This window comes from Apteryx mantelli, chromosome 8, assembly GCF_036417845.1.
Source record: "Apteryx mantelli isolate bAptMan1 chromosome 8, bAptMan1.hap1, whole genome shotgun sequence".
NCBI lineage: Eukaryota > Metazoa > Chordata > Aves > Apterygiformes > Apterygidae > Apteryx > Apteryx mantelli.
Genome location: NC_089985.1, coordinates 35,569,703 through 35,582,937, shown reverse-complemented (window position 1 = coordinate 35,582,937; position 13,235 = coordinate 35,569,703). Strand labels below are relative to the sequence as shown.

Sequence of the window (13,235 nt, the reverse complement as noted above, 5' to 3'; positions counted from 1 at the left end):
GATTTTCCAATCCTGCTTTGCAAATTGTGGATTATAATTATATGGAGAAAGGGATAAAACGCAAGGCCAATATCTTAGGAAGACGGGCAAGGAGCTCCTCCTGGCTGTTCTCTGCAGAGGCTTTTGTCTCTAGGAGTCATTCAGAGATTCAATACATGCACAAATGCCACATGAGAACAGGTAAATAATAAACCTTCCAGGTGCTTGGCCAAGTGGTAGATATTGAATTGAACAATGTAATGGCTAAGGAAGAGACCCAAGTACTTGTAACAAAAAAAAGTTTTGTTTTTACACTTAGGAGCAATTATTTGCAAAGATAAGGACAGTGTATGTTCTTAGAGCTTTAGCGAAGAATGTTTGGTTGGTTCTGAAATAAATAAATAAATAAATAAATTATATATATATATATATAAAATGGGAACTAGTCTAGGCCACCCAAGCAACAATCCAGAATTGTAGATTTAATTCTTGCATGCTTAAAAATGTAAGCAAAGAATTGCTTAAATTAGTATTTCAAGTTTTACACTTGTTCTCATACATTAATGTGATTTTACAAGTTCTCCCAAGCTGGATCTCAACTGGCATATATTTAGAATACATATTTCCCAAAGAAAAAACATGCAACTTCTAGATGTTGTGCACTCTTTCCTCTGCCACATTCTCAAGACTTCTTTTGAGCATTAATGAACTTTAGATCAGCTATTTAGGCTTTTATATTAATATGGTACTTATTTTACATACATTTAAATCGCATTTTGGGGAATGAATAATAATTTGAACAGGCGATATTAGGACAGTATTGGCTAATAAACATAAATCTACTGTTAATGGAAAGAAAATTCCTTGCAATAAGCTTATTTTAACAGTGCCTCTTTTAAACTGAAAATTTCTACTTTTAGGAATGTTTTGAAAATAAACCTGGTGTTTCAGAGGCATGGTAACACTGATCAGTGTGTTTGGAAAAAGCAAAAGTTCACGTTTCAGAGGACGCTGCTGCAAATTGAGCAGGTCGCAGGAGCGCGAGGCTGCGCCGCGGGAAGCGCTGCCGTGGCACGGGGCCCGTTCAGCAAAGCCCCCCTCTCCCCACCCCGCTCTGCTGGCACTGACAGGGGAGAGGCACAGCTTTCGCCCTCTGCGAAATGCACGTGTAGTACGGAGCTTGTAAAACCTGCTGAAGGCATTCCTCTTTCACCACTAGCAGGGATGGCAAGCAGTGAGACTGTAGCTACCCACAGGAGTTACGAGACCCCGGAAGGCTGGGAGAGAAGGCTCATCCTGAAGGACACATGGGGTCTCGCTCACCGATGCCGGGGGTTCCTGGCGACAGCAGTCCTTGTTTACAAGTAACACTAGTCAAAAATACAAGTTTGTCTGGCACCTCTTCTTTTAACACTGCCACTTGCAATTCTGCTGCGGGGTGGGAATCCATGGTCTTCTTCTCCCCTTAATTTCACTACACTAGGGTTTCCCCCTTCGGATTCCCCAGAACTCAGAGGATTTATGAGAAGGTGGGAAGAGAGTGATAATACAGCCATGATTCAGGAAAAAAGTCCTTCAGCAAGTTTGATTAATTTCTGGACTACTGTAGGCTGTATTTCTTCCAGCTCAGCTGCCTTTTAATAATTTAAACTCTCTGAAGTATTCTCCAATCGCTATTTGGAGAAGGAAGAACTGCCACTGAAGCTGGGGGTGACCTGTCAGGTATGGGGTGTTCATGAAGTGCCTCTGTAGCCTGGGGTGCCGGGCGAGCAAGTCCTCCCCGTCCCAGCTGCTGAAGACCCTCTGCACTAAACACATCAGTGTGATGAAGAGCCCCGTTCTGTTTTAATGTCTCAAGAAGTTAACACCACAAACTATCAATCATCAACAACGTTTTATACTGACTGCTTTGCTGCACTTCTATGGCAACATGACTATTCAGTTAATTGTAGAGGACGTTAGTGCTGGCTCCCTTCAGAGGCACGGAGAAAGAGGCACGCGACACACAGCATTTGGACACAGATGCACCCTCCTTGCTGCATAAAAAAGAGGAGCAGGTGTAAATACCTAGGTGCATTGCACAGATTGGTGCCAGTAAGGACAGGAAGAGGCAGCGGCTATTCCCATTCCCAAAACCTTGCCCACTGGTAGACCTGTGCCTGCAAGTGATTGCACAGGAACGTAAGGATCATTTGGGAAAGGCAAAAAACAGGAAGAAAAGAAGATGAATGCTCTTAAAAGGTGTAAAAGCAGCAATCACACTGAATTGATAGTGAATTGCTAACTCAGAAGTCTAGCAAAGCCATATAAATTCTATAGCAAATGAAGTTACAGTTCATTAAATAAGATTCTGCTGTAAGTGAAACCTATGCATTTTGGACAACGCCAAAATGTGTAATTAATCACGATGCCCAACCGCTGACTGCTTCAGTTAAGTTTTGGACAGTAAATTAACACAACTTCTAAGCATCTAAAGGCCAAATAAGGAGGAGAACGCGCCCGTGTTTTAGTTCTTTACAGCTGCTTGCTGCTCGTTGCCACATCGCTCCAGGCCCCTCTCCCACCGGCAGCCTCCTCCCCGCAGGGAACGGACAGACGGACGCGGCGGGACAGGGCCCGGGCCCGGGCCGCCCCGGTGCCCCTCCGCGCGCCAGGCAGACGGCGGCTACGTGCCTGACGTCCCCTGTTCGGGGGGGTTAGAGCCGCCCGCTCTGCGTCTGCAGTTGCGCATACTGCACCAGAGTCTCCTGTCAAACGAGTGACTCTGAGAAGGGTGCTAGCTTGCAGCATGAGGTCCTCACACCTGTGAATATAAAAATAATAAAGGTGTGTGGGCTGGGGGGGGGGGAAGCTGCCGAGCAGTTGTGAAAAACACATAAATTGCGTTATTGTAACTAGAACTGAGTGACAGCGCCATACGTGTGCTCTGGTGCCCTTCCTGAACACGCAACGGCTGATGGGACCCTTAATCGCTTCTCCAATTACTATTAAAAGCCTGCCCAAACTGAGCTGCTTGTCCGTTGTATAAAAACATGCTACTAAGACAAAAAACACAACCGCACACACTGCGGTGAGTCAAATTATAGGTTACACCAACAACGGCCTTTCCAAATCAGCCTTTTCCTCCAACAGGCGTTAAGAAAAGGCCTGTTCATATCTGTATTATTCTGAAAAACACTATTTATTCATCAGAACAGGAGAACCCAGCTTTCTCCGCCTCGGTTCTGGCAAAGGCCACGCGACAGCATCTACTGCAGGGTCTCGGTAACAGATGGGGAGAGCTGCGGCCTCTGCTCTCCGCTGCCAAGCCTCGGAAGCGGTGCGGGGAGCTGGGCCCCGCGCGACGGCAATTCCACGCAGCCCTAAGGACAGAGTGGGGGGTTGTCACCCCTCCGCGAGTCTTTGGCAGTTTATAAGGGCTAATTTTCTCACCCCCGCTAATGCAGCCGGGCTGCTGAAGAGCAAGGGCTCGGGGGCGCCGGGCCTCCGTCCCGCTACGTTTGCGGCTGGAGGCCCTTTGCCATCTATCCACACACAAATGAGCTCGTTAGCCAAGTGAGCGTTGTTACACTGCAAAGAGGAGCATGAATTTATTGCTCTTTTGTCTCACTTTTCTCTCATCTACCACGGAAAATGGTTTTGCAGACATAATTATGAAATACTGAATTTCCAGCCAAAGCCTCTGTTATTTATCATTTGATAAAGATGTCAGACGTTTCAGGCTAAGATGAATTTCATGTTAGCTCTGTTCCTCCATGCAAAAAACTAGAAAAGGCCAAAACAAACAACCAAAATCACATATTAATGTCAGCCAACAAAGTAAAAATCACTCTCTGGCACTCAGCTTGCTGTAATCAATTAATTACTTTTTCCTGTATGAATTTAATAATGATGAAACATCTCAGCGTGCCAGTCGCGGAGAGGCACAACCTTCTACTCGCCCACAGAGGAGGAGGTGTCAGGACAAGCTCCCCTGGCTGTCTGTGCGCACAAATAATTCTTTCCCAATGTTTATCCAGTCCTTAAACAACAGGCTGGAGGCCTGCAGCTGCGTTCACGTCTCCATCGCACCCTGACTCCTCCTCCTCCTCTTCGGGAGAAAAACCATCATACGGGGAATCGGGATGTTTGTTTCCATTAGGAATGAAAACTTCAGGCATTTTTGCACATTGCCCAAAAGGCCCAGGCGACGCGTTTGCGGGTGGATTGCCCAGCCTGGAAAAAGAAGGTTTCGTTAAGGCACCGTGGTTAGTCTGAAGTGTTGTATCAGTGCAGCTTAACTTGGTTGCTTACGCTGCCGTAAAACTGCTTGGCTTTTGTGTTATAACATTTTCGTCTTGTTCTTGCAAGTGTAATGAATTTCTAATACACCGAAAACAGGTCAGTGGTAGATCAGAAACTCTTAATCCTTGGATAAAGATTATTTTAAGATCCCTCTACTCCACATATCAGCATCGTGTTATCAGGGGGTTGTTCTGTTTGTTGTTTTTAAATCATTGCACCAACGTGCACAAACCCTTTCCACAAGGTTACAGGAAGGTAAAAGGTGAGACAAATAATTCATAACATACCCAGAGATCCATCTGTCTGCCCTTCAGAAGAAGGAATTACTAGTGATTGCTGTGAGGAACAAACATATTTGGGGGGATAAACATTATTTAAAATGTGAAGTGAATTTTAATCTTAAATGATACTTAAAAAAAAAAAAAAAAAACACAGCTATATTATTATAGCTTAGATGTGTGATTTGTTTCTGTATTTTTCCTAAACTGAAAGGAAAAAAAAAAATCATGCAAGTCTGAAGTCTGGTAACACCAGTATTATTTTCTTACAATGCTGCAAAAAATCACAGATTTTTTTTTTGCCTGACTGCATAAAAATAAGGTTTTTCCCCACTGAATTCATAAAAAGCAAAACAAGAATGCAGATAAATGAAAATATTCGTTTCTGTAAGGTTAACAAAAATTGGCCAGATAATTTCTATCGTTAATTCAGGTACGAACTGACCAGAGACGGACAGAGGAGCAGTAAGGGAGAATTACAGGTTCAGAAGGGCAAGCATAATTTTAATATCTGTATTTATTTTAAAAACATTTTGCACGGAGACTTAAGATCTAATCTGATGATGACATTTCAGACAGAAAGCAAGGCAGTATCACCATGGACATTCCCCCGAGTACGGAGCAATACAAGCCAAGGGAAAGCAAGTGGCAGGTCCTGCACTGGAGAGCACGTTCCTTGGGGGCTTGGGACAGAGCCACCAAGCAGACCCACCGTCCCCACCACCGCTTCCAGGCACCAGCAGGTGAAGAGCTTATGCTGCGGGCGGCCGCTGAATAATCAATCAATACGAACGGAACAGCTCCATTTGAACGTCCCCAGTTGTTGCCACAGCTCTTCTCTGAAATCCCTTCCACATGCAAACGTCTTTCTTGAAACGTGCTGCCGGAAAGCAGCTGCGCTGCTTCACGGACAACTGCGCCGGAGCCGCACGTGCTTCGCCGCTGCCAGCGCGGCGCCTGCAAACCTTCGCCTGCAGAAGGCACTGGCCTTCCCGCAGCGGCACCGTTTACTACGACGCTTGTTATCACTACGGAAGTTTTCAGCCCTGTTGCTTCCCAGTCTTACATTTATGTACGTAAAGTCAGGAGGTGGTAAAAATAAGAAAAAAATCTTCCATTTTCTGTGTTTTTGGCAAAATCCCCACTGCATTTTACAAAATTTTCTCTTCTCCTTACTTCATTACTCATAAGCGACTAACTGGGATAAGGGTCCAGAGGCCTTTTCTGTAAATGCCATTTTGATTTTGGTGGAACTCCATCCGTGTGGTACTACACATTCCAAAATAATATCGTCTCCCAAGACACATTACTTTAAAACCACTCACCATTATACTGTGCTTTATACTACAGCTTACTTTAATAATCTTTAGAATATTGAATATTATGAGCAGTCTGCCAGCTATAAAAAGCTTTTCTTGTCACACAGATGAGAACAGTTCATTTACAAAGCTGAATACGAGTTGCTGTAAAACATAATGTAATGAAATTGTCACCCAATCTTTTATCTCGCTGCTTCCAGGTAGGCAATTTAAATAACTGCGATAGCTGAGCACTTGCGCTAACGAGACCTTTTGAAAGGAAAACTCCTTCCTCTCACCTCTCCCGTTTGCAAGAGACACCTAGGACCAACAGCCAGGTTAGACCCACGCACCGGCAAAAGAGCAGTCCTGGCGTAAGCTGGGGTCTGAAGAACGAGCTTGTCTAGAAGACCCGATTCCCTTAAGAGTAATGCAGACAGAAAATAGATTAATTGTTAAATTAACACTGTATTAAGTAAAACTGCAACTGGTTCTTTACCAGATTTTCAAACGTGCCAAAGACTTTGATGTCCTTTGCTTATGTAAGAAGCACGAAGACGCAAGTAGTCCTCTCCCAACAAATGCACAAATGATGATAATACTTTTCAAAACAGATTCATTGCACCACTCTGCTAAATATATATTCACCATGGCTCTGATTCTTTGCATTTCTCAGGATCCTCGCATTTCTCCCTAGGACGACTAATCATACAATAGAAATTCTAAAGATATATTTGATTTATCTGGAACTTTAAGACAATACACGTGTATTTCATTTTTAAGATGTATTAAGGGATTGCTCTGCTATCACTGCTCGCTAGAGAAAGCTCATTTGAACTGTTTGTGATGATTTTAAACAAATCCACCTTACTTGTATTTTCCTCTGAAGCATTCATTGCTAAGTCTGAGAGCACTGAAGGACAAAAGAAAATCGCAACATAAAACATTTCACATCTCAGTTTTCCCTTTTAATTAGTATTACAATTACTTAAACAATTTTCATGCAGAAATAAATGTGTGCACTAGCATCTTACTGGTCCATAGCTAGACGAACAGCCCCCTAAGAAATAATAAAACCTCTCTTCACTTCGAACACGTTTAGTTTTGTACATGCTTCCTACCAGTGCACTCTTATGTAAAGATTAATAAAAATTCTGAATTGGGCCCTGTAAATATGGTAGGTAATTAATATAACAACTGACTAAGAAAACCGCTTGCAAGGGAGGAAAGGAATTTGCATGTCTCTCCCCAGCTGCCTGCACCAATTAAGAAGCGACAACTGGTCTGAGCCCTGTTGTTTCAGAGGGTGGTATTTTTTGGTCAAAGCCACAGTGGTTCTGCACTGATGGAGCAGCTTTATTTAACCTGTTACTAAAACTGTAAAATAGTTTTTCCACTGAGATTGCTGAGAAACGCATTTGCGTTACAAAGGGTACGTAAGCACCAAGCAAAAAGCGGATACCGGCTGCTGACTCTAAAACGTTACCTGTCTCCAGAGCAGAGCTTTGCTACTGGAAACGCGGCTGGGGCTCGGAGAGGGAAGGTTCGGATCAGACCGCGCCGCCTGCTCTCTCCTAGCAAGCGGCAGGAGTTACTTCAGCCAGGGGCTTCGTTTTCAAGCTTCCTACAGGCGCTGTCACGCAAAACCAAAGCGGCCATCCGCTGCCAAGACGGAGAGCTGACTCTGCCCTTCCCGCTTCGGCCAGTGCAAACACCTCGTCGTGCGCTGCAGAGGCCGTTACCTGCTGTTCTAAAATCTGATTAACCATCAACGCAAACAAACACAAAAGATCAGCACGGAGTTGTAGGGAAAAAGCAGTAATTAAAAAGTAGTAATTAATCCCTAGAAGCACAATTTCCTGACGCAACCAGGCAATTTTTACATTTCCAGACTGCACAGCGAGTTTCTCTGGCTCCGGGACCTTATCCTTGGGTACGTTTCAACTAAACGAATTTTCATTCACCAGTTTATCAGTTTTAGCTCTCCTGGTTCCGTTCTCCGCTGATCCCGTCACACATCAGGACGAGCCTTTCGCCTGGAAAGATGCAAATCTCAACGGATAACGCTGACACCAAAACATTCGTACTAGTCCCGATCCGTCACGCTGCTCGGCGGGGAACTGGCTCCATCTCCAGGCAGAGCCCCACGGACAGACCGACCTGCGGCATCAGGCCGCAATTCCTCTAAGATAACAGAGCCCTCCTCCCACAGCGCCTAGCATGGCGTTTACTTTAATAGGTTATTTTTATACGGGCAGGGGAAGGATCCGTAAACAGTTTACAAAAATCCCCGCTCTTCTGTCAAGCCGTTGCAACGAGCAAAGCCAACGCGCAACAGTTGCCCCAGGCATTAAATTAAGGAGACTCGCACGCAAAGCGCGGCCTCGCGGGACTTGTACGTCCCGAAGACTACGAAGCAAAGCAGCTGGCAGGGCGAGGAGGAAACCCAGCGGAAGGGGCAAACAGTCATTTGTGTAGCTGGTGGCAGAAGCGCAGCGCAGCAGCACGCGTACACAAATCACCCGACCCATAAGCAAACCGCAGCATCTGTACCGCTGGCGCCTTCTCTCTCCTGCTTGCACCAAGCGGTTATCTTTGCAGAAACCCCTTCTTAGGCCTGGCAGGCAGAGGCAGTTATTATAACGCTGTAACTATATTAAACACACCACGCATGGTTCAAGCTACCACACATGGTAGCTGGAGAAATGAGGAGCAGATTTAAGAGCACATAAAAACCTGAAGTTTTGAGAAGAAGAAAAAAAATAAAACAGAGGCACTTGGTCCGAGTCAGTAGCGGGAGAAGCCAAAACCAAACCAGCCTCTCGGTGAGATGGTCTCCTCTGCTAGGGGACGAAGGGTACAACTCAGTAAACCTCCTGCGTCTCAGTCGTTCACTGCTGTGGAGCTGTTGGCCAGGCAAAAAATACACAGTGGCATCAAGTAAAGACACTTGGAAAAAAAAAAAAAAAGAAATCCAGCTAACACGCTTCTGGGGAGGCCGCCCTCGAGCACGACAGACGAGGGAAGCACTGGCACATATGATGAAAAAGCCGCCGGACCGCTAGTGGTCCATACGGAAAAATGGAAAATCATTCACACATTCCTTGGGAGGCACATTTATGTTTCTAGAAAGTGTAAAACGTCAGTCAGTGCAATTCGCTTGTAATATAAATCAAAGAAATAAGAATAGTTAAAAACATTAGTACTGATCACCCTAGGCAAGGCGTTGAGCCCGCGGCTGCCTGGAGCCTCCCCGCGGCGCTGCAGCGAACGGCTCTGCCCGGCCGCCCTGCGGTGCCGGACTGCTGCCGTCCGCCCGGGGCGCCGCGGGCCCCCGCCGCCTGCCCCAGCCCCTCGCCCGGGGGCTTCGCCCGGCCTCGGCAGACACGAGAGTTAAGGCTCGCTCACGCCGCCGAGCGGCTCGCAGACCGGCCACCCGGCGTCCCCGTTGCGAAATCCTGACCGCAAGCGCTTTCCATTTGATACGAAAGTGCTAACGCGTCTTTTGGCAAGAACTAGGTCAGCTTGAAGGCAATTCTGAGAAGAGCCTTTCTGGGTACTTCAGGAACAAGGCAGCAAAATCATAGAAACGGGCCCTAATTAGGTAGGAAGGGGAAAGGCTGCAGACAAAAGGCCAAACTAGCGAGCGAACATGAAGATGGACATAAGCTAAAGGCGCAAGTAACGGACCTGGTGAGAACTGGTGACGTATAAATACAGGCTGCACTTACACGTGTAAATACCCAATGTGTATATTTAACTGTAATAAAAGCCCTGGTTTGAGCTAATAACGTATAGCAGAAAAGACATTACAGAGATTCATATACAGAACTAGGAGTGCATTTTAGGAAAAGTAAACAGCGAGCAGGATATCAAAAGATCAGTGAAATCAAGTGCAGAATGATCTCATCTCTAGGAGCAGCGTATGGTGTTATTTTGTCAAGTATTTCATCTTGAATACTGGTCTGAACTACTGGCCTAAGTATATGGCTTTGCTCATAAATAAATATATTTCTTTCTGACCTCAGCAAGGAACTTTCCTCCATCCATACTGTCCCCGTTTCTGCTCCTTTCGATGAGCCCAAGTGCTGTTCAGCAGAATCCCCCCTGTTCCCACTCTCCCTTTGGTGCTCCTCGCGCAGGGACGGCTGGCCCCTCTGTTTGAAGGAGCAAGCCTTCTTAAAGAAAGTCTCCATCCTTTTTCCAGTAATTGGCTGGAAAAAAAACAACAGTCTTACCTCCTGTTCTCATACTGTGAGCTTGCAAGAGCCACAGAGGACAAAAATCGAGAATACCGCACAACCACCCGGGCGGCTCCTCCAACGTTCCTCCAACAACACGTGAGCATCCTTCGTGGGCTACGCAGAGGGCAATTTAATGGCCTTGCCTGAAACAAGTTTCAACGTGCATCCAAAATGTAGTATCAAATTCAAGTCCTAATACGCCAAGCTGCTAAAACAGGACTTAAATAGACACCGACAGTCAGAGCTGAAACCGGAACGTCGCCCTTGCGTAAGGCCTTCTGGGATGTGTCAATTTAGCCTGAGATAAGAAGCAACACAGATAACGAAAACAGGCAGATCAACAGCGGCTGCTGATTATCCGTCGATAACGCCGACTGGGGTATTACCCTATGCAGTGATATAAAATACTCTCCTGTGGCCACCCAGTTAGAAGCAAGCATCAAAAAGAGGTCTGAAAGGGGACAAAGTGTTATTTCTATAGACGTGCAGGGCCCTCCTGAAAAAAAACAGAAGAGGCAACTTAGGAGAGCGCAATTTTGGCAAAACTTGACAGACAGATCACAATTTAAGATGGTAGGACCTTGACAAACGGTGCAAACTTCTGCACAACCAAGGAGAAAGGAGAGAAAACAGACTGCTCTACTAAGGGTAAGTGACTTGGCGGGGGGAAGAAAGGGAAAACAGTCCACATCGCACTACAGGAAAGCTTCAGGAGACAGACAAGTCAGGTGATGACTGGGGGCTGTGTAACCAGAAAGCAAGACAAACTGCCTAAAGCAGAGAGATGGCGGGTACGTGGCACCTGCTTTGAGAACGTGGCAGTTGCAGAAGTAACCCACAACAGCGGGATTTGCTCCAAAACTCAACAATCTGTGTTACAGTTAAGCCTACTTGATCATAACTTTGTACTCATTTCAAATACTTTAATTACCTTTCTAACAAAACCATCTTGAATTAAAAATCTTGCTCAAGCAGGAAGCTGCCACACCTTGGCAGTTTGATGCTACAGCCAGATCCAGACCTTTTTATCTTCTTAATTGCATCTGAATTTTTAACACAAAGCCGATGGGCATCCACTATGACCAACGTACATGACTCAAAAGCTTAACCTAGGCAACGCAGCAGGGGCCGGGATCGTGCAGAGGCAGCCAGCAGCTTCCTGAGGCTGATGAAAGGATATTTTCAACCTTGGGTTTTGCAACTGCTTAACCATAGCTTTTTTAAGCATGTTTCTGCATTACCCTGCCAGAAAGCCACAGATATGTGAAGCTTCACAGACATGTGAAGCATCCTCAATACACCTGCCATACATTAGGCCTCCTAAATGCAGTAAAAATCTCTGCGAGCAGCTGCCCGGCGTGTCGCTGGCTTTGCTACGACCATCCTACCGTCTGCCTAGTCTCGGCTCCGCGCCAGGCAATCAATGCGGCAACTGCGATTTCTTCTGCCTTTTCCTTTGAAGTTGGTGCGCTCTATAAACTTCAATGTTAACAGGGCTCAAATCAGGTAGCACTGACAGCCCCCCGGACTGCTAGGCTGCATTTACCAGCAATTCCCAGGCCCAGCCCAGAGCATCGGATGTGAGGATACGGTCACCTCTCACAGGCACGTATTCACTTCCATGTCCCACTTTTGTGAGCATTAACACACACAAAAAAAGGTGATTCAGCTATTTGTTTAGTATCATTGAATAATAGCACCAATTATTTCAAATATTTTTCTGAATTAATGAGCAACAGGAGCAAATAGCCACAGGCACCGTTTCAGGCCATCAGCTCATCTCGGATGGTCATTTCTTAATCTTAAAGGAATGTCCCACGTGATAACAATTATTGCTAAATGCGTTTAAAAAAAAAGAAAAAAAGCAGTGCTGTATCTAAAAGCAAGGAATGATTAGATAAATATTACGGCACATTAAAGCACTATAAAGTTCTACTTTTCAATGCAATATTAGCAGTGCACACAAGGGCAATGTTTCTATTTTTTCCAGCCGAGGCTTGTCCTCACAAGCAGTGACTCCGCATTTTCAGCTTCCAGGGCACGAATCCAAGCGTGATCTCATTCAACTGTCAAACCGCTTCTACCATGTGAAAGGCCTTGTGCCAAGAACAGGTAGAAAATTCATACATAGCTCTCGCAGGAATTGGTTATGTGAGTGAAATATTCCCAGAATGTATTTTTCTTGTTTATTTTAAAGTTTTAAGTGCATGGAGACAGTTCAGTGTCTAAGTGAACATCTGGTTTTGTTTTCTTTAAATCTGTCACCCCAAAGCACGTGATCATTTTCCAGTTGTGTGAAACACGTTCAGTCGCCGGTGCCATCGGCACAAGCTATGTCAGATGAACGCGGTACGATGCCCATCGCTAACTGCATAAACAACTGCCAGTCCAATCAATATTTTAAGGCAGTGTTATTTCTTGAAACACTCTCCTTTCGATCTTGCCTGTGCTAGTTTTACACCAAAAATAATTCCGTTCGTTTCAGCAAAGGCACTTTCGGAGTAGACAGTTTTAACAGAGAGCTGAACTAGGTCCAAACGCTACCAGCGCAAGGGAGAAGGCGAACGGGGGCTGCGGCTGGCGTCTAGACCAGGCTCCTCCGGAGAGGAGCAGCTCGTGCTGCACCGCCGCGTCCACGGGGAGCGACGGCACGAGGCTGCCTTCGATTCAGCAAGCATTTGTAACAGATTCCTTGAAAATAATCCATCGCAGTCCTCGCAGAGCCCAGGCGCGCTCACGGGGGCGCCACTAGCAGCCGCGGCCCCAATTCAGTGGAGCGCGTGCTCGGGGCCCATCGACTTCAATGGGACTTAAGCATGCACTTAAGTACTTCCCTGCACTGGGACTTGTACTGCTACAGAATCTCAGAAGAATAGAAAACTGTTTAAGAGGAATACAGAGAGGTCATTTTTCTGCATATGGACTGAATGGTTTGAAGACAAAGGACTGTTTTAGCCCGAAATACCCGTATGCGAACAGCTGCAAAACTTGAAGATATCCAACACTGCCTGAGCTCATACATATGCAACGAGGGATTTTTCATGTTATGTGACAGTGTACCGGAAACCCAGAATACCTAATATGGTGCTAAATATGATGCAGTTTGCTTTAATTCTTAACTGCAACCACAAAAGTAAAATAAAAAGGGAAAC

General features: G+C 45.6%; 1 protein-coding gene across 1 annotated transcript in view; it reads right to left on the bottom strand.

The window, feature by feature from the left end:
* The window catches only part of RNF11 (ring finger protein 11), a 32,884-nt gene that overhangs the window by 2,074 nt on the left and 17,575 nt on the right, over window positions 1–13,235 (bottom strand). The gene's annotated exons all lie outside the window — the stretch shown is intronic.